General features: G+C 44.6%; 1 protein-coding gene across 1 annotated transcript in view; it reads right to left on the reverse strand.

The window, feature by feature from the left end:
* SHOC2 (SHOC2 leucine rich repeat scaffold protein) overlaps window positions 1-20,317 on the reverse strand; it is a 94,853-nt gene that overhangs the window by 52,908 nt on the left and 21,628 nt on the right. The window lies entirely within an intron of this gene.

Consider the following 20,317-nt stretch of genomic DNA (forward strand, 5'->3'; position numbering starts at 1 on the left):
GTCCACTTCTAGCATGAAGGACTGGCTCTGCTTCAGACTACAAATTCTCCCACAGCCAACTCTAGAAGTCTTCAGTTCAAATCTCCAATCCCAGATAATATAGCAGACTTATGAACATTTCTTACTAAGTGATCTCTTCCAGCCTATTTTGAATTACGACCCTCTACTACACTCCCTACGTAAGATAGGACCTTGCAACCCATGACAAGTTTGGTATTTTTTGCAATGCAAACAAAAGGAGTTGTAGGCTTGAAATAATCATGCAGCCCCCCTTCACCCACCCCACAATATCGAAAAGGACATAACTTGATGCCTAAAAGACAAGCAAACCTGCAACCAAGGTAATAAGGAAAACCACTCCAAAAGACAGGTTATTCTGCAGGGGGGTAGGTTATTCTGCAGCTACCCATTCAGAGTATCTTCATTTTTCTATACACCATTTGATAATTGGCTTCTGGATTAGCTCTCCCTATATTCTCTACAACAGTGTCCATGTTCCGGGTCCAGTTCCAGTTTTATCCAAGCCTGTGAATTAAAGTAAATGATTCCAAGAAATATTCAGTAATTGCAAAATCCTAATCAAATTCTAAAGCAATCTTCCAAAAATAAATGGTCAATTGAAGGGAACAGTGTTTTTATCCTTCCATGTTAATCAGTCTTTTTGCCGACAAACGCAACTTTGTTGTTTTGCATTATTTGTTGATGATGGGGAGTTCCTTAGCTTTTAACAAAAGGGCCTTGTTGGTCTCAGCCACAAAAGCTGTTTTCAATCTTCTCACCACCACCACCACCTTAGGAGCTACATCCCCTTTCTGGTGTTTGATGTTCTCTATTAATGTTACAATGACAGAAAAAAAAATAAATGATATATACTTAAATTACTCAATGAGAACTGAACACACCAAAATCTTACAGGCAGGCTCATCCATCTACATTTTAAAATGCATATTTGCATACTTATGCATAGCTCTCTTGTGCACGTACACTATTTTTTAAGCCAAGAAACAGTCATTCATATTAAAATAGGATCAGAGATTAGATGGCTAAACCTAAAATTACATACTGGTTAGAAGGCAAATATTTCCCTACTATTCTGCAGATCATAGTTTCTAATATCAGAGCTGTGAATAAAACTCTGAAGACAACTTCCAGGCCTCTGCTGTAACTTGTTACTGCAACAGCATCGTGAATGTGTGTGTGTGTGTGTGTATGCAAGATGTTCTTGCATAATCTCTGAAATTGGAGTTTACAATGCCTTGGAGAACTCGGATAAAGGGTGTTAATGTAATACTTGGCTTCATCCAATTCTGTCTGTATACAGCATCTCATGACGCCGTTAAATGACTTAACACTTACTCGACCTTGTCTTCTTGTAATCCTTTTGCAGGTGTTCTGTTTGATTTTTGGGGTTCTTAAAGAAATACATAGAAGAATCAACTCTTAACACAAACACTGGTAACCGCCTCCAACAGTCTTTTAACAAGTCTCTGATACTATTTTAATGCCAAACTACCATACTTTTCTATTGTATATTTAAGACACATCTTTTAAACTGTTCAGAGTAGCGGTGCTCAGTTTTCGACCAGCCCACCAAGCCATGGCAAGGCTCCCCACCAGATGGGAAATTCAGTGGCAATTAAATACTGCCACCTCTTCCACAATGCCAAATTCCAAAGCCCGAACCTGAGCCAGGGCTGGGCCACCTTTCTTCCCCACATTTGGCCAAGCCAAGGCCGGGCCATGTCCCCTTCTACCCCACATGGCCAGAGCCAGGGCTGGGGTATGACCCCTTTCCCTCTGTGGGGCCAGAGCCAGGGCTGGCCCATGCCCCCATACCACCCACGGGGTCAGAGCCATGCAAAACACTCAGAAATTGAAGATTTATAGTACAAGCCATACACTGAAATTGTTACACATATCCACACCGTGCACAACTAGAACACAACAAGAGAAGATTAAAGATAAAAGATAAAGCACACCCACACATTTACCTCAGCTTCCTCACTTTCTCAAGGACTTCTTAAATTGAGACTGCAGTTTTCTGCTGGATGTAAAGCAGACCTTCTCAGACCTTGCCTCTCTAGATTAAACATTTCTGCTGTTCCAAGAAAGAGCTGCCATGACTACTTCCTGGACACACTAAGGATAAGTGGTGGGAGAGGAAGCAATGGAGGAGATGTTCTACTCGAAGAGGAAGCTTTCCAAACCAGACCAGACACTATAAACACATTCAAATCTGGAAACAAGATGATATATAGGTAAGGGGAGGCTACAGCCAGATTCTCCAAACCTGGTTATTATGAAGGCAACGTAGTTTCTTCTTATGTGTTAATAGTTCTACCAATACGCAATTTCAGATCAGAGGTTAGGAAGAGACAGATACAGTGTCACCTGCTGAAGCTCTGCTACACTTCCCAGAATTAAGGACCCTGTCTGTAGTAACCTGTAACAGCCAAACTTCAACCAATCTGGCTGAAATTATATATGGTGAGCTGAATTTTTTCTGGAAAGATTTCAGCTAAACTGTTCAGTTAAATCCAAAGAAGAGAAAAATGCTGTTCTGACTGTGCTAAAATCAGGCAACTTTTCTTCTGCACTGCTCTAGTGCAGCAATTTTCAACCTTTTCCACCTTACGTCCCACCAACCATTGGCCCCAGAAACCCTGGTCCCACCAAAACAAACAACGAGCCAGGCTGCGGGTTGGGGGGGAAGACTCCCCCGAGCAAATCCGAAAGTGCCGGCGGCACACAGCAGCAGAAGTGCCAGCGGCGAGCCCACCACTTCCCCACGTCCCCCCTAGACAGACAGCCTTCATGTCTCACTGGTTGAGAAACACTGCTCTAGTGCACCTATGCTTTAAACCAGGGACGTGACACACTTGGCAAGGGGAGAGGCCTCTTGTGCCAAGGATGAAACTCTTACCACCCTTGTAAAACCAAGTTAAATGCCTTTGAAAAACTGCAATCTGCACATGCTCAGAGGAAACTGCTTGAATTTTAGGAAATAAAAATCTCCAAACGATTCTGTCCTCACTGAGAATTGTCCATCCTCTCCCCCCTCCTATGCCCGACTAGATTATGCGTAAGGGGTCCACCCAACTAAAGGAGATGCTCAATTCTGCAAGCAAATCAGGAGGTTGGCCACATTTTACAGGCTTATCTTGGTGCTCCTCCCACCACACAACTCTAATTGGCCAAGGGGCCCAAGTGGCCCCACCCCTGATTGGGGGACAGTGCTGTCCATCATGTGGCCACACCCCTTGTCACTGTTTGGTGGGAAGGGAAAAGGCTGTATAATAGGCAGCCCTCTCACCCAATCAGTGACAAGGGGCAGGGGCAACAGCCATAGTGCCTGCTCCTCCTCGTGCTGGCAGCCCCCTTCGTATTTCCTGCAGATCACCCAATTCTGCAGTTTCTGCAAAATCCACGCCATGGTGATTTGAGTAGGTCCCTAATTATGCACGAACCAACTTCAAAGTGACTGAGGGCCTGGAAGGGATCCCAAAAGATTTCCATTTTTTCCATTCCCTTGTTATCAGAGAGTACCTGCAAATCCCTCTGGTAAACATGTGTTTAGGTTTAGTACCTTCCTTCACCTTTGGCTCAAAAAAATGACAACCTCTATGGCTCTCCATTACTTTCTCAGCTCAAGAGGCAGGGATTTGTGTAGTGATGCAAAGGCACTAGCCCAGTGGATGAACCATGGGGAAATCAGCAGAATGGAACCCGATTTGTTTTTTTCCAGTTTGATTTTTGAGCCTAAAAAGAGTGGCAGAGACTTATGGGTGACTGAAATTTAAAAAACAAACAAACAAAAAAACAATATTTTATTCAAATCGGCATGAATACTGAGAATACAGACCCTTGAAAAACTGTATTAAAAGATGGTTATTTTACTACTGCTGAATACAACCTGCAACATTTATATAGCATGTAATAACTGCCATATAGTTTGTGTGATAGTAGTAGCCTACAGTGATCTTCTGAATCATGCCTAGGCTTGGCAGGATTCAGTTTTTACTGCTAAACATTGATAAATGTCAACTTCACCTCATACTCACAAACCAAGGGAAATATTTTTCCATCAGTAATAACAGAAATTTTCAGATAGGGAATCCTTACCCCTGTTACAGGCAGCAGAGAAAGCGGGGGAGCGGTTAAGGAGGAAAGCAGAGCGGCCTAATGACATTTAGCTGCTCGTTCACAGGTGACAAGAAACAGGCTAGAGGGAGACAGCAGGGGACTTAAACCCCTACCCAAAGCCCAGAGGGGAAGAAAGGGTATTTGAGGCTCCAGCAGGGCAGCAGCAGGGTCCTGCCAGGGCCGGCTAAGCACAAGGGGCCAAGGGCAACAGCTGCCTCCCCCCATGTTTCATAGTTTCTAGGGTCAGAAGGGACCTGAGCAGATCATCTACTCCAACCCCTTGCCATGGCAGGAAAGAGTACTGGGGTCAAACGACCCCAGCAAGGTGATCATCTAACCTCCTCTTAAACACCCCCAGGGTAGGAGCCTGCACCACTTCTCTTGGAACTTGGTTCCAGATCCTAGCCGCCCTGACTATGAAGTAGCGCCTCCTGATATCTAACCTAAACCTACCTTCTGCCAGCTTGTGACCGTTATTCCTGGTCACTCCTGGTGGTGCTCGGGGGAACAGGGACTCCCCCAATGCCTGCTGATCCCCCCAACTAGCTTGTAACAGGCCACAAGATCCCCCCTCAGCCTTCTCTTGTGGAGGCTGAACAGGTTCAGGTCCCATTGCCTCTCCTTGTAGGGCCTGCCCTGCTGTCCCCTGATCATACAAGTGACCTCCTCTGGACCCTCTCGATGCTGTCCACATCCCTCCTGAAGTGCGGCGCCCAGAACTGGACGCAGGACTCCAGCTGCGGCCTGACCAGTGCCGCATAGAGGGGGAGGATCACCTCCTTGGACCTGCTCGAGATGCATCTGCGGATGCATGACAAGGTGCGGCTGGCCTTCCTGACTGCATCCCCACACTGTCGGCCCACGTTCACCTTGGAGTCAATGATGACCCCCGATCCCTTTCCGCCTCCGTGCTGACAAGAGGGGAGTTCCCTAACCTGTAGGTATGGCGCCGGTTGTTCCTCCCGAGGTGCATCACCTTGCACTTGTCGGTGTTGAAACCCATCCTATTCTCGTCCGCCCACCCTTGTAACCTGTCTAGGTCTGATTGCAGCCTGTTGCATCCTTCCAGTGTGCCCACGTCCCCCCACATCTTAGTGTCATCAGCAAATTTGAACAGGGTGCTTTTTACCCCCTCGTCCAAATCACTAATGAAGATGTTGAACAGTGCGGGCCCGAGGACCAAGCCCTGCGGACCCCACTGCCCACGTCCTTCCAGGTTGAGAAGGACCCATCCACTACCACACTCTGGGTGCGGCCCTCCAGCCAGTTGGCGACCCATTTGACTGTGTGGGTGTCTACGCCACAGCCCCCCAGTTTCTTAATGAGAACGGGGTGAGAGACGGTGTCAAAAGCCTTCCGGAAGTCCAGGAAGACGATGTCCACTGCTACCCCTGCATCTAATGATCTCGTGATCTGGTCGTAAAAGGCCACCAGGTTGGTCTGACAGGACCTGCCACTGATGAACCCGTGTTGGTTGCCCCTAAGCATGCAGTCCCCAGCTGGCCCCTCCTGGATGTGTGCCAGCATAATTTTCTCAAACAGCTTGTCTAGGATCGAGGTAAGACTAACCGGCCTATAGTTTCCCAGGTCCTCCTTCCTGCCTTTTTTGAAGATGGGGACCACGGTGGCCCTCTTCCAGTCCTCCGGTACCTCACCAGAGCACCACGAGTGCTCGTAAAGCCGTGCCAGGGGACTTGCAATGACCTCGGCCAGTTCCTTTAGAACTCTAGGGTGGAGATCATCTGGACCGGCTGACTTGAATACGTCCAGCCCCTCCAGAAGCTCCCTAACTAAATCCTCGCTAACCCGTGGCCCAGGTGTGCCTCCCCCAGGACCCGAGGGGGGCCCAGCAGGGAGGTGGCTGTTCTGGTCCCTACTTAGGAAGACGGAGGCAAAGAAATCATTAAACATGTTAGCTTTGCCGTCTGGTGTGACGACCAAATTTCCCAACGCGTCCTGCAAGGGCCTCACATTACCTGGGACCTTCTTTTTACCCCCTATGTATTTAAAAAAGGACTTCTTATTGTCCTGAATCTGGGAAGCTACTCCCAGTTCCATCTCTGCCTTGGCCTTCCTAACTGCCCCCCTACATCCCCGAGCAGCTACAGAATAGTCCTCCCTGGTGATGACCCCTTCTTTCCATTGGGTGTAAGCCTCCTTTTTAGCAAGGAGACATTCCCGGATGCTTTTGGTGAGCCACGGAGGCTTGTGTGCTCTCCTGCTCCCTTTGATCCTCATTGGGATTACCTTCCTTTGGGCTTGGAGGATCGTCTCCTTAAGGAGCGACCACTCTCCTTGGACACCTGGCTCCCCTCCCCTCCGGGACCTCAGCGCTTCTCCAACTGTCCTCCTTAGCTCGCTGAAGTTTGCCCTCCTAAAATCTAGGGCCGCTGCCTTACTGCATGCCTTTGCCACCTTGCGCTGGATGGTGAATTCCAGCAGACGATGATTGCTGTCGCCCAGGTGGTCAAGCACCTGCAGCCCCCTCACCAGGTCATCACCCGTGGCCAGCACTAGGTCCAACAAGGCGTCTCCCCTGGTGGGGCTGTGCACCTCCTGGGTTAGATGGAGGTCCTGCACTCTGGCCAAGAACCTACGTGAGCGTTCAGACCTGGCTGACTGCTCTTCCCAGCAGATGTCTGGGAAGTTCAGGTCCCCCATGACTACCACATCCTTAGCCTTCACTACCTCTGTGAGCTGACCCAAGAATTCCTGGTCAAGCTCTTCTCCCTGGTTGGGAGGTCTGTAGTACACTCCCACCATTAAGTCTCTTTCCCCTTGACTGCCTTGTACTCTAACCCAAAGCACTTCAGAGTGCCCCTCCCTGACTCCTTGCTAATTGACGAGGCTGTGTATTCCTCCTTAATATAGAGTGCCACGCCCCCACCTCTCTTTCCTATCCTGTCCCTCCTGGACAGCCTATAGCCCTTGACATTCACCGCCCAATCATGCGTTGAGTCCCACCACGTTTCCATGATCCCCACTATGTCCGGGCTGGTGTCAGCCACCAGGAGGGTGAGTTCCTCCTGCTTGTTGCCCATACTACGAGCATTTGTGTAGAGGCATTTGAGGCCTCCTGTGGATGTGTGTACTGACCCCCTAGTCCCAGCGTTACCCTGGCCCCTATCTCTTACCTGTTTATTCGCTTCGCTCCTTGGTCTGGGCTGGGCTGTAGTTGTGGGTGCTGTTTGGTCTGGCACTCTGATGTTTCCTCCGCCCTCATCTTCCCCTTCCCCCGACGAGCCTAGTTTAATGCCCGCCGGAGGAGGTCCGCCAACCTAGAAGAGGTTCCCAGAGCTCTGGGAGTGCCACTGCCCTTGGGCTTTTTTAACTCAACTTGGAAAAAGATTACCATCTCCCCACAGGTGGAGAGAACTAAGAAACATGAAAAAACAGTGCTAACTATTAAAAACACTAGAAGTAAAAGTCCCCTTCTCTCCCTCTCACCTTCTTGCACACTAGTTGGACTGCCCAACAATAGTCTTTGCTAATGAAAGACTACTAAAAGGCCATATTTTTAAGAATAGTCACTTGTCAGTTCCATTCCTGCAACCCAAGTTACAGGATCATAATACTGTGTTTTTGGGTAAACAGATATTTTAAAACCAATAATCAATTAGGTGAACAGAACACTCCAAAATTAATACATGATTGTTCCTGAAGTATAGTATCATTACTACAGAGCGGATGAGCAATAAATCCAGGCCTTAAGAGAGAGAAATAAGCTCTGAGGAGCCAATTCTGTTTAATCGTATTTTATACACTTTTTTTATTTAAGTTCAAAATGCTACCTAGTCGTTTTAATACCATGACACTAGAAAAGAGACCCAAAATTTTAAACAGCTTTACACACCTTTGAAACTATAAACTACATGGAACCCTTGAACTTTCACAAATGAACCGTATGGAAAACTGCGCTCCCCCCACCACTGCCACCACAATCTTCAATACACCATACGTGGGCACATATGGAAGCAAAGAACAAAATGTTTGAGAAGTTAGCTAAAATGACTGCAAATGATTTCCCTGTTCTGCACCACACACGCAAGGCAGCCACTCTATTGTCATTTGAAAACCCAAACAGCTTAAGCCAACTAGTCCACTGCAAACAAAGCACATTCTCTCCATAATTTCTGAGCTTCAGACATGAGAACTACAGTCTTTTCATACGCAGCTGTGGCGCCCAGGCTTCTGCTGCTGCAGCCACCACCAGCTGGGACAAACTGCTGAATCAGTGCCCAGGTGACTGCACTTCTACAAACACAAACCCTCATTCAGAAGGGATGTAGACATCAGGGCTGCTTGTACACACCACGGGGATTTAATTCGATTTCGTTCTCCCTAAACTGAAACAGTGGGTTTTTAAAAACACCTCTTCAATTTATGAGGAATTAAACCAAACTAAAACGTCCATGGCATGTAGCCAAGGGTGGGGGCCCAATCCTTACCTGCCTCTTCGGCTGGTGGGTCTCACAGCCCGAGCTGCACAGGGTCCGCTAACCCCCGAGCACATCAGCTTCCAGCACCCTGCGCACTGTTGCACTTCCCTAGGTACACCAAACTAAAACACCTAGAAGGTTTTATCTTGCTCCATACCAAAGTAATGTAAAAGTGAAATACACCGCCAAGCTTGCAAACAGCAACACCATAAAAGCGGAATATGCCGCTGAACGTGTAAACAGCAACTTCATTAAAGCAGTGTAAAATGGCACTTTAGCAGCTTTAAAGGAAAATTCTGTGGCATGTGCAAAGGCCCCAGAACAGTAACTGGCTATCGTACTGCCATGATTTAAAAAAGCCATCGATTTAAACTAACAAATTTGGTGTTTATGAAATGCACCAGCTGATTTTGGAAAGTGAAAGCCCTGCTTCTTATTGCTGGCTGTTGACTGTCGTTGTGATGCAATGAGCTGAGACTGCTTAACTCGTTTCACTCAAGCCAATTACCAGTCATCCCATGGGAAATTTCAAGCTGCTACCCCCCTCACTGAACTCAGCGTGGCAACACGAGCCCTCGCACATCCAGCTTCATTGGCTGGGGATGGGGTGCCTTTTGGGGTGTTTTGCCCTTCCAGGGCAAATGAAAAGATGGACTCTATTCTGCAGATGTGCCCGACTGGTGCCACCCTCCCCAATCCCCAGCCATACAACAACCAAGCACAAACTGGTGTTCCATTAACAAAAGAACAGGAGATAGAGAGAAAACAGCAAGGAGGACAGCAGAACAAGGGGGAAAAGTAGTAACCAGGTTCTTAGAAACCAGCACATGCTTGACAGCCACTTTCAGCTGTCCACATAATGCTATAAATTGTAAGGATTATATTATTCATTGTGGCTAAACCAATCACATCTTTAAAATCATGAAAAGTATTTCTAATGCTCAACTGATTTTTCTGTACTATAAAAATGTCCAAATCTATTGCATCCTGTTTAGGTCTCCTACATATGGTTAGCTATGCCTGTGAAACCTAAAGTCTGTCTACTGCCTTCAGCAATAACTTCAGAAGCTGCTTGGACTGTAAGCGCTTCAGGGCAGAAATCATCATGTTTCATTCTGCATTCATGAAGCACGCGGTACAACGGGATTCGAGTCCATCATTGGGCACAATAATAAACGTACTATATACTCATGTATAGTATGATTTCAATTAATGTTATTATCTTTCTAGGAGTTATTTCTACCAAACAGTTGTTTCCCTCTTTTCTCTCCTATCCCGGACAAACGAACCCCCCTGATGCCCAACATACGCTCCAATCGCAAAATACCATTTCACTGGTTTACTAAAAAAAAAGTACATGTTCCATGCGTTTCACATCTGATTCATGGAAGCAGTCTGTATTAATGCGGAGACAGACAGCTCTGCGCATGTGGTTTTTCAGCAAGCAGGTTTTGAGTGCACAGTATATTACTGTTGCCATGGATATCTGTGATGCCAATCAGAATAATCTTTCACAGCTGTGAGACTTGAAAACCATGACTTGACAACTGAAGAAATCTGGTGGCCTTAGTATTGTTCTGACTGTCTACATGGAGGGGAGAAAAAAAAAAAAAAAAAGGAAGAAAGAAAATTCACCACCAAAATGGAAACTGCTATTGGCAGTCTAACCACAGGCCAAGAGCAAAATAATTAAAGTAGGCATTAGTCATAATCAGGGATCCGGGTTCTCCGTTTGCCATGGAAAAACATGGATTTCTTCCTTTAAAGGAGAAAAATGTAATTTCCTCCTTTAAAAGGAGGCAAATGCAGGAAATGACAAGTTTCCCCTCACAGGCTGGCAGAGCTTTAGCCTGCAAGGGACTGCTTGGGGCTGGGATGCAGGTGATGCCATGTGAATGTATGCGCATGTGCATGTTACCAGCAATACAGTCAGTTTGCACACGTGTGGATTTGTGCATGCACAGATGTGGATGCAGGCTGCCCACTGCGGGGCTCCCCACCCTGCTGCCCTCCCTCTGGAGGTGTCTGCAGGCCAGCGGACAAGAGGGAGAACTAGGTCAGGGAGGCTCAGTCCCCGCACCATGACCAGGCACCCCCTGCCTGCCTGGCAGCAGCAGCAGCAAAGGGGCACAGCTTGGCAGTGGAAGCTCGGTGCTGCTGCCACCACCAGCACCAGGAACCCTATGCCAGCCACACCACCATGACATGGCACCCCTTGCCCACCTGGTCCCCACTGGTGCCAGGCAAACAGGGATACCTCGCCATGGTGGCACAGCTGGCACAGGGCTCCCAGCACCAGTGGTGGCAGCGATATTGAGCCTCCCTGCACTCCCGTGCCTGGTCCCGCCTGCTGGCCTGTGGAGACCCCCAGGGGAAAAGCAGCAGGGCAAGGACTCCCAAACCCTGCAGTGGGAGGCTGCATCCTCTCCCAGTCCCCACAGTCTCTGTTCAGCTCTGCTCTGCTCCAGCTGTGCTACCTGGTGGGAGAAGGGGAGCAGCAGGCCAGGCTTGGCACTCTGCACTGGCCACAGCAGCTGCTCCATCCCATGTGCAGCAGCCAGGGCTGGAGCGCTAGTGGTGGGCCGTGGCTGGTGCCCAAAGAGCAGGAAATAGGCAGGATGGTCCCATAGCCCTGGCAGCTGGGTGCTCCTTCCAACAGGGGGGGGGGGGGAGGGCACAGACTGGGTTAGGAGCCAGAGGCTGCGGGTTGGGAGCTGCAGCTGGATCTGCATCCTGGTGAGTGAAGGGACAGAGAGAGCTCCGATTTTCAAAGATAAAAGAACCAAAATCAAACACCAAAATGTAAATGTATTTAGAACTGATGTTATTATAACGACTGATTGAGGCACTGGTAAGGCTTCCAAACTGCTTTAAAATTGTAAATGTTTCAATGGAACATTGTGTTCAGCTGATACCTATATAGATATCACTATCTATATAGGATGTGGCATTTCATTTTAATTGAAGAAAAAAGCGGATTTGGGGGTTTTCAATCAAAGAATTTTGGGCTTTTTAAATGGAGAAAACCAGGATCCCTGGTTATAATACATCAGCTAACAACACTAAAACACGTAAGTGTGAAGAAAGCCATACTGCCAGTGCTTGTGTTATGCCTGTTTTGTGAACAGTCTCCTAAACTGTACTTCTTGTGACATAAAAAATCCCATACAATCTGCCTTTTCACTATCTAATTTTCAAAGAAGATTACAACATTAAAAAGGGTTCCTTCCTTTCCTCCGAGAGAGATTTCACCATGGCTACCAATAAACTTCCAAAATTTGCCATCTTACCAAGGTGGGAAAGGAGGGCGAGGGAAGGAAGTGTGCATGAAACAAGATGGTGAGTGCAATGATTTATGTTTTTCATTATGCATTTAATTTCTTTGAAAAGTGACTTGCTACCTTGTCCGCACAATACATCAGCATCCCTAAAGATGTTCAGTTCTCACCAGATACTACCTCTTGAAACATGCACAGCACTATTCCAACCACATTTCCAAACTGCCTGCCCATTAGGCATCCATCTTTCACTTATACTAGCATTATAAATCCTTCTGCCAAAAAATATGTTTCGTTTGGTTTCTAAACCTATGCATCTGACTGCAGAAGCTACTGCTCTGCTGCGACCCAAAATACTGAAGTTCAGTATTGGATGACTTTCAGTGCCTTGAGTTTTCTGTCCAGAAATAGCAAATCTCTACAAGTCACATGGCCTTTTCTCAGAAAAGAAGAATTCTTAAGGAAAGCACATTAAAAATGCAACTAAGAAGTGCTTTTACGTCAAGTCTGAAAAAGAAAAATGGATCTCAGCAAGCAAACTATCTAAACAATCAATGTCACATTAACAGAAGGCAGCTTGTCACTGCACAATATCTGCATACTGTTGCATTTGTTAAGACTAGGACTATTTAGGACGTTTGATCTTCATCTTAAAAGAAAGAAAACCTTGGATTAAGGCTAATGGCAGTGGTTCAATACTGGTTTTGTTTTAAAATGAAGCAGTAATACCTACAAGAGATTTCTTTTCCAGTCAGTCTAACTGTAATATGTAGGGAGTACAAACTGCAGGCAGAAATCAGAAACTCCGTATTTAGATAGTAGTTGGCTAATTCAAATCACTTCCTTCTAAGAGGCATTTATATTTTTTATATCCAAATTGCTTCCATGAAATAAAGACCGACTTGAACAGACTAATATTCTTTATAAAGAAAATATGACTATCATTATCGGCTTAATTTGTACTGAATAAAAGCCATATTTGGTATTCATTAGACGTGAATTGAGAAATTAAATATTAAAATGTACTAAACTCTGTCTTCTCAGGGTTACTTCATAGGTTTAATTGTTTAAAAAACAACATTTGAAGCCTGCATATACTGTGATTATAACTTTAAAAAAAGGATGGGATCCTTTTCATAAGTTTTATCTTGAAGACCTAGCAGTGCTGAGGTATTGTTGACATGAAGGTCCAGAAAACATGCAAGCGGTAAGAATTGTTGTGGGCAATCACTTTTATTGAACCAAGTGCACAGTTGCAACAGATAAAAGCAAGCTTTTGACCATCATAATATTTGCAGGTACTTCAGGCCTGAACAACAGAATATTCTGGTTTTATCCTGTTTTGTTCTCCTCCATTCCTAAATGCTGAAGTCTCCAAGAATTCTTGTGGGCAATGCTTTCTATTTATTTTATGTGTTATGTATTCATTTTGTTCTGTTTAACTCTTTTTATTTGACTAGCTGCATGGTTTCAATAGACACAGCAAAAGTATCACAGCACCCTTCCAGTTGGAACAGACATTTTCCCCATTGCTGCTGAGCTTATAGCATCCTTTTCTGTAGCTCTCACAGTCTAACCTGGTACAAGCTAGAGTGGCATGTGGGTACAGTTAAGAGACTCGGGCAGCTTCCCCAAGGCTTTTACCAACAGTTCTCAAGTTTTTTAGATGCAGGGCACCACTCAGACTTGAGACAACCCTCCGAAAATGTCAGCTCTCACATTTTTCACTCATTTTTGACTATGGAAAAATAATGGAGCTATTCTTCTGTTACAAAGAACTCAGAAAGACAATAGGTCAGAACATTTTTAACACAACAGATTTCTATTTGAAACCTCTGGGTTTATCTTGTGAATCACGTTCACATACCTAACAGCGCTAAAAATATGTGGCACACCGCATTACCCTTGAAGGGATCTTAGGGCACCCCAGGCACCCTGGTTGAGAAACACTGATCTGCAATACCCTTCCTCTTAAGCAAATGCGTTATGAGAACCTCAATATCATGTGAGAGAACTTAACTACTAAAAAACCTCTCAGTTGGATGGAGCAAACAGGGATTGTAACCACCTTACCAAACGAAGCCCATCTTTCTTGGTCAGCTCTTTTCTCCCTAGCTAAATCCTACTACTGAGTTAAGCAGTCAGTGTGGTAGAGGCGGTATCTTTTATCAGACCAACTAGACAATTGCAAAAAAAATTTTATTTGCAAGCTTTCGGGAGCACACACCCTTCTTCAGGCATAGGCGAATGAAAAGATTGTAACGTTTTTCCCAGGCAGAAATGAAAACTCATATTGTACAGGAGAGCTGGGGTGTGATGCAAGTTCTCCTTGCTGGAAAAGTTTGTTTTATGAAAACTAGGCTTGGATAAATGTTGGAGCAGTCTAGTTACCTCAAAGGTGTCTGACAGAAGCAAAATTCAACACCTTGCTTGCTTTCTTGGTAAGATGTCTCATATTATTGAGTGCATTTTTAAGGTCAATTACATTCTGCCTATTTAAATTCTCCTTGAAGTTTCAGGCGGATATTGCATTATTCACTTCCTGTCCTTATGCTTTTGCACTTTATAGCTGTGCATTGCTAAACAGCAGCCACATTTCCACCAGAACATCACATCACTGTACTACAGGTTCTGCTTCAAGAAATTCTGAGGCTACAAATAGGAATCAAAAGAAACAATTTCTAAATTACTTTGGGGACATTTTAAATTACAGGCACTACATGAACACAGGCTCACTATGCCCTGCAGTAAGAAAGGTGCAGAATAAGACTACTAACAAACTTTTCCAGAAAATCCAAATATTTTTTACTAACAGCAAAGTAGATGTAAAAATGATAAGATAAAGAAGCAGTGCACACTATGGGTGGAACAAGCAGCAACACCTGTAAATTGGGGCGCTCAACAGCTTCCGTGAAAAGTTTTTCCACCCCCATTTACTCGTAACTTCATTATACAAAGTCTTGAGGCTGAAATTTGTGTTCTAGGCTGAATGCTTTTCAGACCATTTTTTCAAAGATCCAACTTTGAGAATAAGATTTGGGAAAACATTATTTCCTTTTGCCAACATTAAAACAATTCTTTTAGCTTCTCAAAGAAGTGAATGCAGTGTTTTCATGTGGATATGAAATTTAGTCAAGAACTGAGCTGGGGTCAGGGTTGTGCCATTTCGCAACTAATGTCTCTGCCTATTTCGTAGGTACTGAACCTGATTGAGCACATCCCGGTCCAGGGATTAAGGAGCTGAACAGGCTCTCCCTTCCAGCTGCTCTTCCCATCTGTGTGTGTGTGGGGGGGGGGGGGGGGGGGCCGGCCTTCTCCCTTTCCACAGGGGCTAGGTAAAAGGAGAAGATAGATATTGGTCAACAGTAATAGACAGAGGAGATGAATGGAAAGGAAAGAAACATGGCAAAAAGGTGAGAAACAGAAGACTCAAACAAGGAAGAAAAGTGGAGTGGAAGAAGGGATATAGGCAGAGGAAGCACCATGGAAATGTCCATGAGGAAATTAATAATTTTGGATGGTATGCAGCAAACAAGTGGGTCAGGTACAGTGAGTACTAGCCAAAAGGAAGTAAAAATGTATACGGTGTAGGGGCTCACCATGACTTGGAAAAAAAGTTGGCAGTTAGGGGGACTGAGCTTCTTTGACTCAGATGGGCTGCACTAACCTATCCCTGCACTAACCCTGTATGCAATTATATCTTTGTCGTAGGTTCTCAGCAACATGTTTGCCCAATGTGGGGCATATGTTTTATAGGTGTGCTCAGTGTTGACTGCATTTAATCAACTTCACAGTTGGTTTCCATTGCTGAGCACATGCTGCTTTTGACAGCAATTTAATGCTAGACAAAGTACTTAGTGAGATTTCCCTGTACACTTATAAGATGAGGGGCTTCTGCCCGCATGCTAAATGTGTGTGTGGGGGGGGGGGGAACACGACACGACACGACACTTTGTATTCATGTAAATACAGTGGTTTTTTTTCAGAATCTGTACTTAATGCTTTTGTATTAAAACTCTTGACTCTTTGTAACAGTTCATTTACATTATCATAAGCTGGAACCAACAAGAGCCTAAAGCAGTCGTTCTCAACCTTCTTTGAATTAGGACCCATTTGTAAGCATCGACGGCCAGTCCCGACCCAGTACATAATTTAAGTAGAAATTAAATTACCGGTGTCCCAACTCCTAACCTGCTGCCCCCGCCCTCAGCCCCACAGTTTATTGGGGGGAAGACTGCCAGCCTACAACAGTCAGAGAAAACTTACCGCTTCCCACATTTTTCTCCTTTAAAGGAGAATCCATTTTTAAGGTTTGCTGATCCATTTCTAAAGTTTGTTCGTAACCCTTTCGTACAGTCTTGCAACCCATTTTTGGGTCACAACCCACAGTTTGAGAAATGCTGGTCTTAAAGCAGGTCACAGACTTGTACCTCAAGACAGAGTAAACAAGAGAAAGAGGAACAGAGCACTTTCACTGGCTTGCCCGCAAGGACGCATTCAAATGCAATCTAACACTGTACTGAACGTAGTCATCAAACCCCCATTCTTATTCATCCGACTGAAGAGTAACTCACCACAAAACATTTTAGGACAGCAAAGCTTAACTTTGGAAAATGGTTAGAAAGTTACTCTCAAATAAAAAAGTTTCACTTCTTAAATGTGGAAGAAAAGTATCAGTATATACATCATTTCTTCTAATGGCCAAATACTATATTAATGCTATAAAAGTCCATATTGAGAGAATATGGAAGATGCAGGGTAAAGCACTCAAAAGTCAGGAAGTGACACAATTAAGACTGCATGCATCTCCTTATGTATACACGGATACTATAGCACAGTTTTCAATTAAATGTTCACATACTAGTTCCGAAGCCATTTATCATACACATTTTTTCCACATGCCTAAACACACGTGGCAACCTATAGATTCATAGATGTTAGGGTCGGAAGGGACCTCCGTAGATCATCGAGTCCGACCCCCTGCATAGACAGGAAAGAGTGCTGGGTTCAGATGACCCCAGCCAGATGCTCATCCTATAATTAACCTGAGCTTTTTAAATTCATTCCATTTTCTGGATGGGAGTTTTATATAGTATTTTAATAAGTTAAGGATAAATCTTTCAAATACTTCTTGCTGAGCATAACCCTTTTATCACAAATAGCTCCATACTGAATATCTGCAAAGGGTTTGTGAAGTCAGCACCAATGTTGTATTATTTCAAAACCAGCAGCACAGCCTACATTGCAGCTGCAAAGGGTTTGAAGCACTTAAGGTAACTTAGGTTACAGACACACACACACCATATACATATGCCACCCTCATTTTGTTATCCATAGCATGCCACTTACCTAGCTTAGGAACCTACATTTCCCTCCAGTGTTCAGCAGCTCAGAAGCTATGGAGACACAGGGCCAGCTGGGAAAGCTTGGGGAAATCCAAAACTTCAAAATTAAGAACAGATTTGCATGAAATACTCCACTGAGTGCATAAAGTTTTCCATATGTATCAGTGGGAGCTTTGTACCACCATAAACTCTATAACAGTATTAATTTTTTTCAATACTGGGGGGAGAGGGGAAGAACTTTAATTATAGAGTGCATGAAGTTTTCCATGAGAAACCACTAGCAATTTCAGCAAGCTTCTTAACCACAGTCCCCCACCTTATCCCCCTGCTCCTGGGCAGCTCTTAAGCAGAACGCAGAACCTCTCCTCCAAGCTTTTCAAAGTCTTTGCACCATTATTCAAAAAGCAGCACGCACATACAGCAGCAAGTTAGCCTGACACGCTGCAGCACTCCATACCTGTACATTATGCATTAGGCAAGAAAACCACAGTTTAAAGTACAATATTAAGTGTCCATCCTATTTTCAGGACACATCTCTGAAGTCTAAACCAAACTTAGATATGAATGCTCAAAATGCTCTTCCACAATAATAGTTCCCCTGATAACTGTTCGGGCTTTAAAACTGACAACAATGGTTGCTTTTTTGTTTTGTTATTAATTATGCTAATAGAAAAGGCTTTCCTTCTCCCCTCCACCCTCCCATTTCTCTAGAAGTGGAACTATTTTTGTTTAACTTTTATCTCATAGGTAATTGCTTCTGAAACCTTAATTTGCAGAAAATTTAAACTAGATAAGCTTTCAGAGGAGTATGAGGGGGGGAAAAAAAAAATCAGGGATTTGCAATGGTAACAAACAATCTTAATTACAAGGCCACTGATGGAATATTACATTGACTTTGTTCACCTTTTCCACAAAACTTAGTTGTGAACTCAGGGCTCTTGCTTTGAGAAGTGTGCCTACACATCCAGAAATAAACAAGAACTACCCTTTGTTCTCAACTTTCTCTCCTGAATTGTTAAATACCGTGCAACTTGCTGACGACCTGATCTTTCATGTGGACAATCCAGCGTCATGAAAATCCTAATGGTTTTTATTACCATCTTTTAGTTCTCTTTTCTTGTAGTAATTATAGATGCCCAGTCTCCAATTGCTATGCTAGAAACATGTGCAGCCTGGAGAACTCTTGCTCCCAGAAACTGCATATGTAATTATTAAATGCCATGTCAGCTTTTTAAAATATCATATATTTAATCTTAGCTAATCATGCTAAATGAGTCATGTCAACAGGTTCACAGAACTGTAAATAGTAGTGATGGTTTTTAGAGGGCAGACTTCATCCCACTGTATTTGAAATCCAAGTATTTCTAGTGACTGGAGCAAAAGGTGCCTGAAAACATGACGTATGGCCTAAAAGGGCTCTTCTAGTCCTATCTTTCCAGCACCATTCAAGCAAGGCTCTTTTTAGTATCAAGTTTCCTATATCATTCTGAAATAATTCTGGCATATGAGGGCATTGGCTTAGATCAGAAAGTTTAATCACTACACAAAAGGAAGAAAGTTCAAAATAAAAATGTTACCTCTCTATTACCATACCCTTTAACAAGGTATTAATAAGGTATTGAAGTGGGACTCAGGTGAACCAGAAATGTGGGTAGAGATGGACATTGACTGAAACTTGTTCAGAAAAAGCATTGCATGGTTACTAACACTTATTTCAGGAATCATGCAGTAAACAACTTGCTAAGGCCACCATACTGACATCTCAGCCTTTACATCAAGGTAATGTGTGCTGACTTTAAACAGCAAATAAGAGCTCTGCAAACTCCACACAACTTCCTTTCTCCAACAGATCCACTTCAGCATCCTGATATATAAAAGCTTTAATGTCCAATGGTCCAACTACAGTCAAACACCGCAGCTTCTTCTCTGACACAGCTGCAACAATCCAGCACAAGACAGCAAGCATTATCCCACGTACAAGCTTTGGTACAATACACTCGATCGTGGCCTAATGCTTTAAAAACAGGGATGAAAAAAGAACCCAACTTTCACCATCTTCCAGTCACAACACAAGACTTTATACATACCACCTCTGGGGCGGAGAGGGGGGCAGTGGGTGTAGAAATGATCCAGCTTAATCTACGAGGAATAAAACCCCCAAAAAGAGATTGGCTGAAGAGCAGAATCTCAATGTGGACAGCCCCAAGTAACTTCTGTAACTCGTGCATAAATATGAGCAACACATATTTTAGATCAGTTGAAAAAGGAAGATTAGCACCAATAGGGCTTCTTCAGTTTTACACCTACGTAGGAAGATTTCTATGACTAGCACTTGGCTGAGATATAAAGAATTTATATTTTAAAATGCACCGGGCATCCTATTCTGACTTATTTGGAAGTATTTAGAAAGCCAATGATTTTTTTAATAAATATTTGCTCGTATTCTAAAAAGAGATCCGCCCTTTCTCTAGTTCTCCATTCTTTCCCTTAGCTTAAAAATAGTATTTTTGCCTGACCATTTTCCGTGATTTGATTTTTGGTAGTGGCCTACGCTGGCCGTGAAAGGGCAGAGCCGTCCCTAGGGTACAGCAAATTGGGGCGACTGCCCCAGGCCCCTGTGCTTTTGGGGGAGGGGGCACAGATCCGGGCAGGATGGCCACAGCCCCTCCTGTGGGGCCCACCTAGACCTGGCAGCTCAGCCCCACACCACAGAAGCAGCACAGAAACACCCCCCCTCTTTGTGGGGGTACCACGGCCCCACACAGTGTTAAGAGCCGTGCCAGCAAAACCCTACTGGCATAGACACAACTTACAGGTGACCTGCTACTGCTGCTGCAATAGTTTGGGGGTGGGGTTCGTGGAGAGACACTGGGGAGCAGTGTTCATTTCTCAGCAAAGAAATGCTGGATAAAAAAACCCACCTGTACCATACAAACTACTAGAGACCATCACAACAGCACTACTTTCAGCAGATACTAAGCAAATGAAAACAGATCAAATTTCCACTGAAGAGGCCTAAACGAGATTAAAGAATGGCTGCATTTCCTTCCATTCAGAAGCCCCTCGGTGGCAGGCCCAATGATTAGAGCAAAGAGGCCAACAGGGAACAGGT

Source organism: Crocodylus siamensis, chromosome 7 (genome assembly GCF_052110815.1).
Source record: "Crocodylus siamensis isolate JL-2025a chromosome 7, ASM5211081v1, whole genome shotgun sequence".
NCBI lineage: Eukaryota > Metazoa > Chordata > Crocodylia > Crocodylidae > Crocodylus > Crocodylus siamensis.